Source organism: Epinephelus fuscoguttatus, linkage group LG15 (assembly GCF_011397635.1).
Source record: "Epinephelus fuscoguttatus linkage group LG15, E.fuscoguttatus.final_Chr_v1".
In the NCBI taxonomy this organism is placed as follows: Eukaryota; Metazoa; Chordata; class Actinopteri; order Perciformes; family Serranidae; genus Epinephelus; species Epinephelus fuscoguttatus.
Genome location: NC_064766.1, coordinates 39,663,101 through 39,676,548, shown reverse-complemented (window position 1 = coordinate 39,676,548; position 13,448 = coordinate 39,663,101). Strand labels below are relative to the sequence as shown.

General features: G+C 42.8%; 1 protein-coding gene across 3 annotated transcripts in view; it reads right to left on the bottom strand.

Moving 5' to 3' along the window:
• The window catches only part of efr3a (EFR3 homolog A (S. cerevisiae)), a 578,128-nt gene that overhangs the window by 106,038 nt on the left and 458,642 nt on the right, over positions 1 to 13,448 (bottom strand). The gene's annotated exons all lie outside the window — the stretch shown is intronic.

The following is a 13,448-nucleotide window of genomic DNA, read 5'->3' as shown; positions in this document are numbered from 1 at the left end:
GGCATTAAGAAGTCCTGTGAAATGGACTGGTTTTACTTATCTATGCATACTGATGACATAACAAGTGGTGAAGAGTAAAATCCATCTACACAGACATCGCCACTTTGGTTAAGTTGATCATTATCTGTTGATGCACAGTGAGCATTTGGAAACATGTTCTTTCCAATTATGTTGTCAAAGTTGAAGTTCTTTTTCCAAAGTGAAATTTCTCCTCTTGTATGTGTCATTTCCTGTAGGTTTGAATGGCAGCAGTAGGATGTCTAAAGCTTCACCAAGTACAGAGTTTCCACTTTCTGACATACAGTATAAACTTGTCAGGCACTGAAACCATTGGTTGCTCAAAGCATCTGAACTACTTCTTCAACAGCAGTAATTGTTCAAGCAAACTCTTGGATTTTCTAACAAGCCAAAACACTACCTTGAATTCTGACAAGCGTGAACAAGCTGCTGGAGATTCAGTTTCTTTGAGTTTCAGTGGCCTTATTCATCACCTTCCAATACAAAGTTCCCTGCAGTTAAACAACCACAGTTTGCAACTGACTGCATTTCACATTTGTCGTGTGTTTGTCTGCTTTACCACTCCTCCCACTACGACTTCCAAGAGGGGTTGCAATGGTATGAGATTGTCATGGTATGATAACTGCCTCAGGTTTCTCAGTATCACAGTATTACAGTAGTTATATTATTTTCAGTCAGAATGACTCTTAAAGGAACGAAAAGAGACGGGTGTTTGTTGGTTGAACAAACTTTGTACTACTATAATTGGAACTTGAAACCATTTAGGTAACGGAAGTATGTGTACAAAGTCTCCCCTTAGAAAATAACTAAAATAAAGGAGATTCAATGTCTAGTTACATTTTTTTCCAATATCACAGATAAGCAAATATATGGTATTAAAACTTTAACTTTTATATCACAGTATACCTTGAAACCAGTGTATCACTGCGAGCCTAGGTCCAAGCTCCTCCATCTAGCATCAAGCACAGATGTCAGGGAATGAGCAGACCAGTCACAGTTGCAGTGACATACTTGGTGGCAGTTTGTCTAAAAACTGAAAAAAGAATTTGGTTTGATTTCCAAGTTGTTGTTTTTTTCATTAAATGTCCAGAGAAGTAAAGAAAAATAAATCTTATAAAAGAGTGCGTTGTGTGTCCTTTACCCTCATATGGGCACATCATTTTAAAGATTTTTTTGGGGGCTTTTTTTCTTTATTTTGATAGGACAGTTTAAAGAAGAACTTTGGTATTTTTCAACCTGGGCCCTATTTCCCCATGTGTATGTGTGCGTATGATTCATAGGTACAACTCGTTTTAAAATTGGTTCAGTATTGAGGGAGGCGGATGCAGCCGGCAGCCGCGAAACGAGCTAAAATGGTAACAGGGGCAAATGCGTCCTGTATAAGTTTGCGCATTAAAAGTGCTTTTTTTCACCACTGACCGGTTCAGATCGCCAGTGCTATCTCTGTAGATAGCATACTAAGTGTTTCCCTTACCTCTGTGCTGTGTGACGTCATCTCGCGAGAGCTTTGCTTGTTGCCGGAAGAAAACAGAGGAGCCATGCAGAGCGCCGCTCAGAGTGGCGCTGGTTGTCCTGAGTACAGCTGAGAGTTTTACTGCATCGATTGAAAACAATGGTTCCCGTTTGTGCTTATCCGAATTGCAAGAACAGGATGTCGTCCAACACCCTGTACAGCTTTCATAGGCTGCCTTTGTCGGACGGCGAGATGCTGAAGTTGTGGCTAGTTGTGCTACAAATGGATGCTAACACTCTGTCCAGACACTGCGCCTTGCAGACCATCGGGTCTGCAGTGCTCACTTCTCCCAAGATGACTACTGCCAGCCGAAGAAGAGAAGACATCCAATCCCGAAACACCTCTTCCTCAAGAAAACAGCTGTCCCACGAGTAGAGAGAGCTACAGACACAGTGGAGCAAAGCTCTCGCGAGATGACGTCACACACAGCCCAGAGGTAAGGGAAAGGTTTAGTATGCTATTTACAGAGATAGCACTGGCGATCTGAACCGGTCAGTGGTGAAAAAAAGCACTTTTAATGCACAAACTTATACGGGACGCATTTGCCCCGTTACCGTTTTAGCTCATTTCGCGGCTCCCGGCTGCATCCGCCTCCCTCAGTACTGAACCAATTTTAGAACGAGCTGTACCTATGAATCATACGCACATATACACATGGGGAAATAGGGCCCAGGTTGAAAAATACCGAAGTTATCCTTTAAATGTGAAAGAAGGAAAGAGAGGGGATAGCATACAGCAAAGGGCAGCAGGCTGGAATTGAACCTGGGCCGCGGCGGCAAGGACACAGCCTTGGTACATGGGTACCTGTTCTACCAGGCGAGCAACTGGACTTTGACAACTTTGGTGTTTTAACCCTTCGAAACCTGAAGCAACACTGCTTTTCTTATGCTGCTTTCAGATGCCTTTTGCAAGTATGTAAGCTTTTGAACCCTGAGCAAATTGGTGCAAATTCTTTTAAAGACATGCGGAAAAAGGCAATGAGCAACTTAGTATAAATGCCCAACAAATTGCGAGAAAAAAAAAAAAGATTTAGAGAATTAAATAAAAAGAACTAGGGAAAAAGGGAAAAACTGTATTTATAATTATCCTTATTATTAGATTTTAAATTTATTTTAAGCACTTTTTCCAGGTCGTTTGTTTCTTTTTTTTCCTAATATTCTTGTTTTTAATTTTCTCTTTTTACTAATTTCTTGCTAATATTTGGGTCATTTCTTCTTTTTAATCGCCTTCTTCCCATGTTTTTAAAAGAAATAAAGCCAATTTGCTCAGGTTTCAAAGGGTTTGTTCGACTTTAGTCACACAATTACACAAACTAACTACCTGATGGAGGCGGCGGTAGACCAGCAGCGTCTGTGATCAGCAATGTTAAATCACTGTTTTCATGAATCGAGTCTGGCTTTGAAGAGAGCGATATAACAGCTTCAGTTCCCTGTTGGAAGTTGCTGTCTGATAGCAAGGTAAAGCGATGAAAATACTCTAAATATAGCATGCACTTTAACTGTTCGAGATTTTTTTAGGTGGCTAAAATATGTTTTGTTGCTGACCCTTTTAGAGCAGAACACTGCTCAGCTTCCGTGTCAGTACTCCAGTCTGCTTCTCCGAACTGGGACATGCCGACTGACATCTACTGTAGGTAATACACTGACTATGGATGAATACCTTATACAACCCCACTTGAAAACCTCTATCCCTTTAACACAGTCTTCAGTACATGTCTACAAGACACAGGATGAAGTGTGGAAACTGAGATCTAATTATCTGATTCGTTCTCTGGCATTTTAACAGCTATAAAGAGCTTTTCTGGCCTGGGCTGCCGGTTCACCACTGACCCTGCTGGCATGTCAGCATGATAGTCTGAAGGCAGATGGTTTCGTGACTCAAGCCAAAAAGTTGGACACTGTAGCCGGAAGTTATTTTAGAAGTTTACTCTTGGTATTAGTTTTGATTTCAAGTGATAAGTGCAGAATATTAAACCAATATGAAGCAGTCCGAGTGTTATCAGAGGCCCTGCCTATACCTCTACCCACCACTGCTTCATTTCCTGTATCCCATCCTGGGTGACATCTCTGCATCTCCCTGCAGGTGACAGTTTGTCAAGAGAAAGTAAACAGGAAGTTAACAACAGTTTGGAAGAAACTATCAAAAATCCTGGCATCTGCACTTTATCAGTGTTGACGTCTGGTGTTGCGAACAGAGTCACAGCGGGCCGCTGCCTCGTGAGTCCTGACTCAGGTAATGATGACGAAGACCTTCTCTGCCTGTTAACGGTTAGACTGGGAGTTTGTTTCTCCACAGTTCTCATTTATGCTTAACGATCATCAAAAATTTCCTCTGCAGCTGAGACTGGATGCCCTCAAGGCACACTGGGAAGTCTGATGTATATTTACTGCACAGAGTTTCATGTACAGTCATTAAAGTGGATCTAATGACTCTGTAATGTGCCTTTAGTGACAGTTTCATAGAAAATTACACTTTAACTCATTGCTTTGGATTTATGACCAACGGATTCTGCTCTTATCGACCCAACTTGTTTTTAGCAAACAAGCTCCGGTGAACATGTACACGACTTGCTCATTAGCAAACAGCAGACGAGGCTTAGGCGGTATCTCTGTAGTATAGTATACCAGGGTATTCAAAAATGCAGATGTTATATCGTCAAAAACAGAGATGCCAGTCTTTTTATTTACCTCAAACTGGAGAATGTTTATTGAGTGCACATCACGTGCCTCAGGAGGTTAGTGTGGTGCAACAGGCAGCTAAGCTGACCGCGAGTGGTAGAGATAACGTAACAGGACCGACTGTAAACAGCTGGCCGTGTCTTGCCCTCAACAGCAGGGACAGCACAGGGAAAACAACTTACTTTCACATCTAATTGGGATCCACGTGGGAATTTGCTGGTCGTGCACGGGGGCGGGGTTCCAGTGTAGCACCACACACAAATGCTGTCATATATCGTATACCCTGGTGAAATTCCAGGAAAGTATGAAAAATCAGAAACCACCCAAAACTACAGCAGACACACACAGTATGTTTAAATGCAGTTATTTTGAGCTACGGTTACAGCTCGACTAGGACATTTAATTGAACTACTGTCCTTGTCCTAGTATACAAGCATGAGAGGGAAATGGATTAATTGACCGAAGTACAGTGTGTCCGACTCCTCTACGACAGACGGCGATTACCCCCTTTCAGCTTGTTAGTATTGGACCTTTTCTGGTCGACAAACAAATTAGCCATGATTAGCTAGCGGCAGCTGGTACCATGGTGGACAACATTACAGCTCTGTATATTTCGTACATGCTGTGCACTTTTTCAGTTTTTTTTTTTTTTAGTTTTAGTTTTATTTACTTTATTAATCCCCCTGAGGGGAAATTCAATGTTTTCACTCTTGCTTGTCAATTACACACAGGTCTGAACACACACATGCACAAACAGGACCTATACATGCACAAAGTGGAGAGATGTGATAGGTGCCCCGAGCGGTTCGGTGCCTTGCTCAAGGACACCTCGACAGTGCCCAGGAGGTGAACTGGCACTTCTCCAGCCTCCAGTCCACGCTCCATATTTTGGTCCGGACAGGGACTCGAACAGGCGTTCACCACAGTAGCTCAGGCCTATGGACTGAGCTACTGCCGCAGTTGACATAGCACAAAGTGTGTCTCCTCATCCCTCCAAAAATGCACGGCTCTGGATGTAGATTTCGCCATGTTGTTAATGGCTTCTTCTTCTGTTACACATTTAATGCTGTTCAACTTGGTCCGACTTACGAGAAATACGATTTGGTGCGATTTCAGTCAGACTAACATGTTTACATGTATTTTGAAAGTCTGGTTTGAGTTGGACTAACACAATAAATCAATTTTCTCTAATGCCATGTAAATGTACTCACAGTCAGAGACTAACTGGTGAACACAGTGGAGCATGTAGCAGCTAAAGAGACCAGGTTTTTTCTCAGGAGTTGGTGGAGACCAAAACCAGAGCCAAAAGAGAGAGACTCATGTGTTCATCAGGCAGACCCAAATGGTGGACTCGAGTTTTATCTGATGTGATTGTTAACCAAGGCGACTGTATTAAGCTGCATTTTTATCTCTTTAATGTACTCTGGCACACGTGCAACATTATAACATTATAATATTCTTCTTTTTCAATTTTTTGATGCAGGAATGCCGTGTGGTTTTGTCCCTGGTGTTTGTCTTTGTCTTAAAATTAAAGTTCTAGTGTCACAAAGTCCTACACATTTACTGTCTTTTGGTAATTAAAGAGTTTCTGATTTTGGGTCTGAGCTTTACTAGCCCACTCTGAGAGTGGCTGCAGTAACTATGACAGGATCAAAGGAGGAAATCAGGCAATGTAGTATAAAGAGAGACAAAAGCTGCATAAGGAGGAGGTTGGGGTGGATGGATGGATGGGTCAAACACCGGACTTTCACCCAGGAGACTGCTGTTGGTGTCCCGTGTGAAACCAAAAGTCAGTGTAGTTATGTGTGTTGTTACATATGCTGTTACGTCATTGGATAAGAACTTTTGGTAACCCAGTTGCTACGTTTGTGACGCATGTCAGGTCTTGGCGCGTAAGTTATGTAAAAGATGTCCCAAGTGAACCCAAACACCATCTTTTCCTAAAACCTAACTAAACTGTGCTGTTTCACAATTTTACTTATGTGATTAATAATGCAGCAGTTTCAAAACATTAATTAGCACCTGGTACTCTCTAATAGTCATATATGTTGTTTTGGGAGTCACTGGCAACTGGCCTTTATAGTGCACCCAAAAATGAAAATTCAGCCATTATCTACTCACCCATATGCCAAGGGAGGCTCGGGTGAAGTTTTAGAGTCCTCACAACCCTTACAGAGATCCGAGAGGGAAGTGGGTAGCAGCACAACTGCACACCTAATGGAGGCTGACAGCGCCCCAGATTAAAATGTCCAAAAACACATAATTGAAAACACAAAATATCTCCATACTGCTCGTCCGTAGTGATCCAAGTGTCCTGAAGCCCCGACATAAAAAGTTGTTTGGAAAAACATCATTTGAACTCTGTTTTTAGCCTCATTGTAGCCTGCAGCTCTAACTCACTAAAACTTTGACTAAGAACTTTAATATCCAGAAATTGCACCCAAATCTGATCAGGGAAGTTAAAAAGAAGTTGTTTAATGGAAAGAGGATCGACCAGACAAATAGAAATATGGATTTTCTTGGCAAACTTCTGGCTGCATGTGTGGCACATCTGGCTCCATAGGCTATAAATACACTCCCCCCTGAGTCTGACTCAGTGGCTTCATGTGCCTGAGTGTAGACTGATGAGTGTCTCTTCTATTGAGACGGAGTGGAGGGAGAGACACTTCTAGCCGTCGCAGTCTGCCAATTTCTTGTGATAAAGTTAACTGGCAGATAAATTTGGAAACAGCGAATGGCTGGCAGCACAGACAGGAGAGAAACACTCTGGTGACACACACACATGCTGGGCTGGGTAAAAATAGAAACGCTGCTCTGTCGTAAGATGGGGAAAAAAACAGTTACATTAAAGGTGACAAATGGTGCGTGTTTGTAATGAATATGTCATTCTTAGATTGATTAGAAAACCTTTGTTTAATCTGTTTACAGGATGATTTATCACCTCCTCCCACAAGGTTCTCTTTCCATCTGTTAGTCAGCAGAAAAGTTACTGAGCACATTTCAGTGACATTTGGTAGAAAGTTACATTACATGCTGTGAATCTGGAAGCCACAGCACAATCGTCTGCCCATTTGAAAAGCACCGAAGGCTCCAAACACCTTTTTCCTCCACTTTCCTGGACACAGTTACAAAGTTATTTCAGGGCTCTTGAAGTTAAAGTCGAGGTTATTTTCTCACAGGCCACGTGAGGTGACTGAAAATGGGAGCTCCTCAAGTATTGGATGAGGTTTTTTTTTTTATATATATAAATTCAAAAGCTACAAGCCTATGGACACAAAAAGTGAAGGAGAGGAATCAAGTTTGAGTCCAAGGATGTATTTCAGTAGGAAACATTCAATCACACAGTTTAAAATTCGGCCAGCTGAAGCTAAGATTGCACTTTGTAGAAATGAATGGTTTAAATCTGCTCACTTTCACATTCAGAGTATTTTTTTGTCAAATTCAGAAACTACAGAAACAGGTTTTACTCCCAACTGTTACAACAAAGCATTTTGGATTCCCTGCAGCTGACTGCTCCATAGTAAAGTAGACAGAGACTCATGAGTATTGATTTTAGACCCATCCACCATCAGATTAACTGACTGAACACTTAAGGGAACACTTCACCCACAGAAGCCTGTGTTTTGTTGAATTTGTGAAGAAAACTTTATTTTTCCTGCATGTCTCCAGTGGTGAACGAAGAATCCAAAAGTGGCAAAGTGGCAGCGTGCTGCAGCAAGCGTGTATGTTTGAACTCTGCTTGTTTCTCCCACTGAGCAGAGCTCAAATGCACACCATGCCCAGGTGTGCTTCTTGTGTGCATAAGTGTTTCAAATAGTAATGTTTGAGCAACAAAGCATGTGTGTAGGATGTACTAAGCTTATGACTGGATGATTGGGAGTTGGATTATACTGCAAGAGTTGAATGAGAGTATGTAAACAGATGTTTTGATATAGTTTTGCTGTTGTTACAAGTGGTCCCTGTTGACTTCAATTCATCAAGAATTTTCTCTGTTTTTGGATTCTTCGTTCACCTTGGATGAGCGAGAGAATTTTTTTTTTTTTTTTCCCAGGAATTCAATGCAACACAGGGAAAGTAATTGATAAACAAGTGGTTAGGCATGTGCCGGTATGAGATTTTGACAGTATGATAGCCGTGGGCAAAAACACCACGGTAACCGGTATTACCACGGTAATAATAATAATGATAATCATCATGATCATAATAAAACAGGCGTCGTCCTATTTTCACGCTCTACTCTAAACGTACCAGGCATCTCCTGTCAGTGCAACGCATCATCACACCAGTTCTTTAAATATGTAGGCTAATATAGACCCGTTATAATTTAATAGAGCCGTTTCTTAACTTCATGATGGTGACTCCGCCCAGCAGCTTGTTGAGCTCCTCGTCGTTGCGGACAGCCAGCTGCAGGTGACGGGGGGTGATAAGGATCTTCTTGTTGTCATGGGCAGTGTTTCCAGCCAACTCCAGGATCTCAGCTGTCAGATACTCCAGCACAGCCACCAGACAGACGGGGGCGCTGGCATAGTTTCCTTCGCGCAGCAGCCTGTGAACACGGCCGACTGGGAACTGGAGCCCAGCACGGGAGGAGCGGGTCTTTGCCTTGGCTCTGGGGTTTCTGTGATGGCTCACATGTTCCCAGTAGGGCTGTCAAAATTGCTCAAAAATGACATTTGAATATTCCTTCTAAAAATAACTCAGAGGTTCAAACCATTCAATTTTTTTTTTCGCATTATGTCCACAAGAGGGCAAACTAATACAACTACTTACATAACTACTTGTAGGTATTTTTATTTCAACATAAACGTCTTTGAAAACATTTACATACCTACACATAAAACACATAAAACAATTATCTATAACATTACGTTAGAAACGACCGCAGACCTCTCGCTCGCCCCCTCTCTGACCCATCAGGCCACACCACCCACGGAAGCGCCGTGAATAGCCTCAAAGTGTCAAGAAGTGAAGCCAGTTTCCTTTCGGCGCCCATGTTAACCGACTGTGTCATCCACACTGGCTGCGCCACACTGCAAAGCTCCGTGGCCGGCTCGCGCCCTGCAGCGATCGTTTCGACGTCTGGTCTGTTTTCTGCACGAGCTGCAAGCGAATGTGTCAAGCCGGGTGACGGAGACAACAGCTGGGACCAGAACCGCTTGTCGACCAGCGTGGAGAAATGCGCGTCTGATGTGAACGGAAGTGCTCCGGCTTGTGCGAGGATTTCGGTGCGCTGCGCTTCGCAGCACTTCTGCGGGCAGTGTGGCGTTATGCAGTACGTTCAGTGCAGCGGCCCAGGCCAACGCCCACTCGCAAAGAGGACAGCTGCGGTGGTGGGGTTTTTTTTCTCAACAATCAAATATGAATTTTCACATTTGAAGGTCCATTTTTTTTTTTCAAATTCGAATTTAAATTCGAATTTAGAATATTCGTTGACAGCCCTAGTTCCCACGCCACCGACTTCGTCCTTTTTGCCAGTGGGAAAAGTTCAGCTTCGCCTCCTCCAGCCATGTTTGCAGTTTGCACGTGAGTGGATTTACAGTGATAACTGACGGACTGACTGAGGCTGCCTCCCCAGTAATTGTGCTGACTGCAGCGGCTGCACGTGCATGATTTCAGAGGGTGTGCCAGTTAAAATGTACGACTGGCACAGAATTATTTCTGAGTTTTGAGTTCCTGAAGCTCCCATTTATGAAACATAGGTTACACCGTCGGCCTTTACCGTCAGAACGGAAAATGGCCGGTTAGTGACATCATGACATTCTTTTACCGTGGTAAACCGTGACACTGGTAACCGGCACATGCCTACAAGTGGTCATTTTGTGGGTGATGCGTTCCTTTAAGTAGAAGTAATTCAAACTGATGGCCATGACATAAATGTTAAATCTGGATGCTTCTATCTTTTCTGATTATTGATTACTACTAGTCTACTACTGATTATTTCTAGGGAAGGGGTCCTTGTCTAACAGCCACATTTTTACTGTAGCTCATAACAGACAAGGCAAACACTGGCTCTAGACAGGGCCACATCTGGCAATGTAGTTAGAAACCCCCATGCAATGAGCTGAAGAGCTGGAAGAGACCTCTGTGGATAATTCAGCTCCCAGTTGGAACTTTCTGGATGTCTGGATCTTAAGTTACCAGAGAGAAAAGGTGAGCACACATTAGCAGACGCTATGTTAATGGGCTGTCAGTGACGAGCTGAACTATGATGAAGAAACGCTGATTTGTAACATGAAACTGTTTTATTCAGTGTTTTCACCAGTTTTAATCACCTGGTCTGTTTGTTGTGAAGAGGATGATCCCTCTGCGGATAATTCTGATCCTGGTAAAAAACCTCCTGAAAGATGAACACTGAAGGAATCCTGACCGGACGGCCATGACTAGCACATGGGAGAGGTTTCAGCTGGTTGCAATTTGCGATCCTACCTGTAGATGCCACTAAATCCTATGCACTGTTCCTTTAAGATAACTTGAAAAATACTTAGAAATAGAAAATTACAAAACAGCAGTTTCTACCACTTTAATCAGGACAAAACAAATAGAGGCCAGGCACATTTCTGCCTAACCCTTCTACAAAATGTACTCAGTATCTTCCAAATTTGGTGTAAATTACATTTTAATGGGATAAGAGATCTAAGCAGTCACATGATCAGACTGGTTGGAAGCAAACAGGTTAGAAAACAGAAGGTGAATGGTCCAATGATTAACCAAAAGGCATTTTCTAAACATCCATCACGGACACAGACCCACGTTCTGCTTCACTATGACCTAAAACCGTTTTTCTGAGTAACGTGGGATTACTAGCAACTTTTTTGCCCTCCAAATGAAGTGGTTTAGATCACCTGGATAAACTGTTGTGTTGTTTTCAACCCGTCTGATTATCTGACTGGACTGGACTTCTTTTTAGTGATGTTCCCAGATCACTAGGTCACTGTTCCTGATAGACAAACCTCCCGAAATAAGACCCAAGCTGTGATAAACTGTAATTATCCTTTAGGACACTTCGACCTCTGACATCCTTTCCTCGTTTGCTTGTAATGTTGGTGACAGTGGATATAAAGTTGATTTTATTCTTCAGCCCACTGTGAGCAGCTCTGCAGAGGAGGATCCACAAAAACCCAAATGTGTGATGTTTGTAACTAATTAGTCACCGCTCAGGCTCCACTGAAAGCAGCCCGTCGGTTTCAAACACTCTTTCAACAAAATTGCTGTAATTTGTTGAGCTCTGTGTTGCTGTTGTTCTGCAGACATCTCAAACAAACTCATTAAACTGATAATTACACGACAGAACAAACACGAGTGCTTCATTTTCCTCGGCTACAATGTAAAACCAAACGCCTACATTAAACACAGCATCTCGGCCGGCTCCACGAGGAAAAATTAATTAACACGGCTCTCACCTAAAGGCGGTCTGTACCGCTGCCGGTGCCCACCCCACCTACCTGTCTGCATCCGCTCTCCTCCTCTGTCAGACTCTAAATACCACACATAAATAATGCAAAGGCTTTTGCATCTAAACCTTCGGCTCTGTTTCCTGCTCAGATGAACCGCCAACAATGGCAAGGACGACAGGCTCAGAGTGGGAGGCATCGAGACGGAAGGAGGGAGAGAAAACTTTGGTTCACCTTCAGAAGCCTTGGAAGGAGAAATGGGGTTGACATTTGCTGGCGGCTTATAGAGGCTAATAATAATTAGTCTTTCACAGGAAATGGTAAAGGGACATTTCCACTGCCAGAGTAAAAGTTAAATTAGGTATTTAACCACCAACATCAACCTCTGGGCTGCAGCTGAGCGATGCGTTTTATGCTCTGCTTGTTGCATGTGTGTGTGTGTGTGTGTGTGTGTGCAGTACGGACTGTGGCTCTGTGTTAATTTTGGTGTGGCTTCACAGCAAATGGGATTCTCACAAATACAGAATCTTAACTGAAACTGCTTTGTGAATATTAAGCAAATAAATTCAAGTATAAGAAGCTATTACGTAGCTTAAATTCTCAAACTTGGATGGAGGTACTCCACTGCACAAGACCATGGGCCCAATCCCAATTCTCCCCCCTTGGCCCTACCACTCTGTTTTGAGTGCCACTGCGTAGGGTGGGGTGTCCCATTTCTTTTGGTGGATCGAAGGGTAGTGGTCATCTAGTCCTCCAGGAAGCAGAGTGTTTTTAGATGCAGACTCCACAAAGAGTGGTAAAAGAAAATTCCCGAACTGTGGCAGATTAAATGTAAGGAGCAAGCAATGTCTATGGGTGTCTGTGTGTGTATGTGTGTGTGTGTGTTCCACGTTTTTCTCCTCACTGACTTGATCAATCCATGTGAAATTTGGCACACTTCAAATGGATCTCTTCCTAGGAAGTTTGAGCGATCTGCATGAAACTGGGTGAACATAATCTAGGGAGCAATATCTAAAGTTCCCTCTTGGCAAAAGTTGGAAAACTTCCTAAAACTGAGCTTCTATAAGGCAATGAATATTGCGGAGGGCGTGGCTCATCACATAAAGGTGTAGAACATCTCAAGGGTTTCACCCATCACCACGCAACTTTGTAGGCATATGACCACACATAATCTGAGGGGACCCCTCCATTATTGAGCCCATCAAACAAAATGGGGGCGCTAGAGAGCTCATTTCTTTTTTTGCCTGTATTTCACAGGACAGTGAAGCATGACAGGAAGGATGGGAGACAGAGAACACGGAAGACATGCAGCAAAGAAGGAAGGCCAACAAGGGCTAGCCGCACCTTACCCATGTGAACTACCAGTGCGCCCCACTTTGAAGTCAATACAACATATAAACACTTTAACTATCTGCCTTTCAACGTGCTGCCTCAACTACTAATGTACAGTTTTAGCCCACTAACTATCCCGCTATTGGCAATGGTACTACTGTACTTTCAATACAGTACAATACCTGTATACCAAACACACACCATGTGAAACTGTACGTGGGCGCCTGTGCACTCAGTGGGTATGGACTAGTCCTTGTATAATATTGCTTTTGTTGTTTAAGGTTCCTTTTCATGAGGACATGTTCATTACTTTAGCTAACAATTTAAGCATTTATTCAGAACTTTTAGCTAACTAATGCTACAGATGATGTAATGTATGTGAGTGGCGTCTCATTTCCTTGGTTGAGATTTGGTGGAGAATTGGGACTGGGCTGCTGATAAACATTAGAAAAAAATAAAGAGCGTAATAACTTCAGGAACACTTCAGAAACGCGGCAAACTAAAGAAGGAAGACAT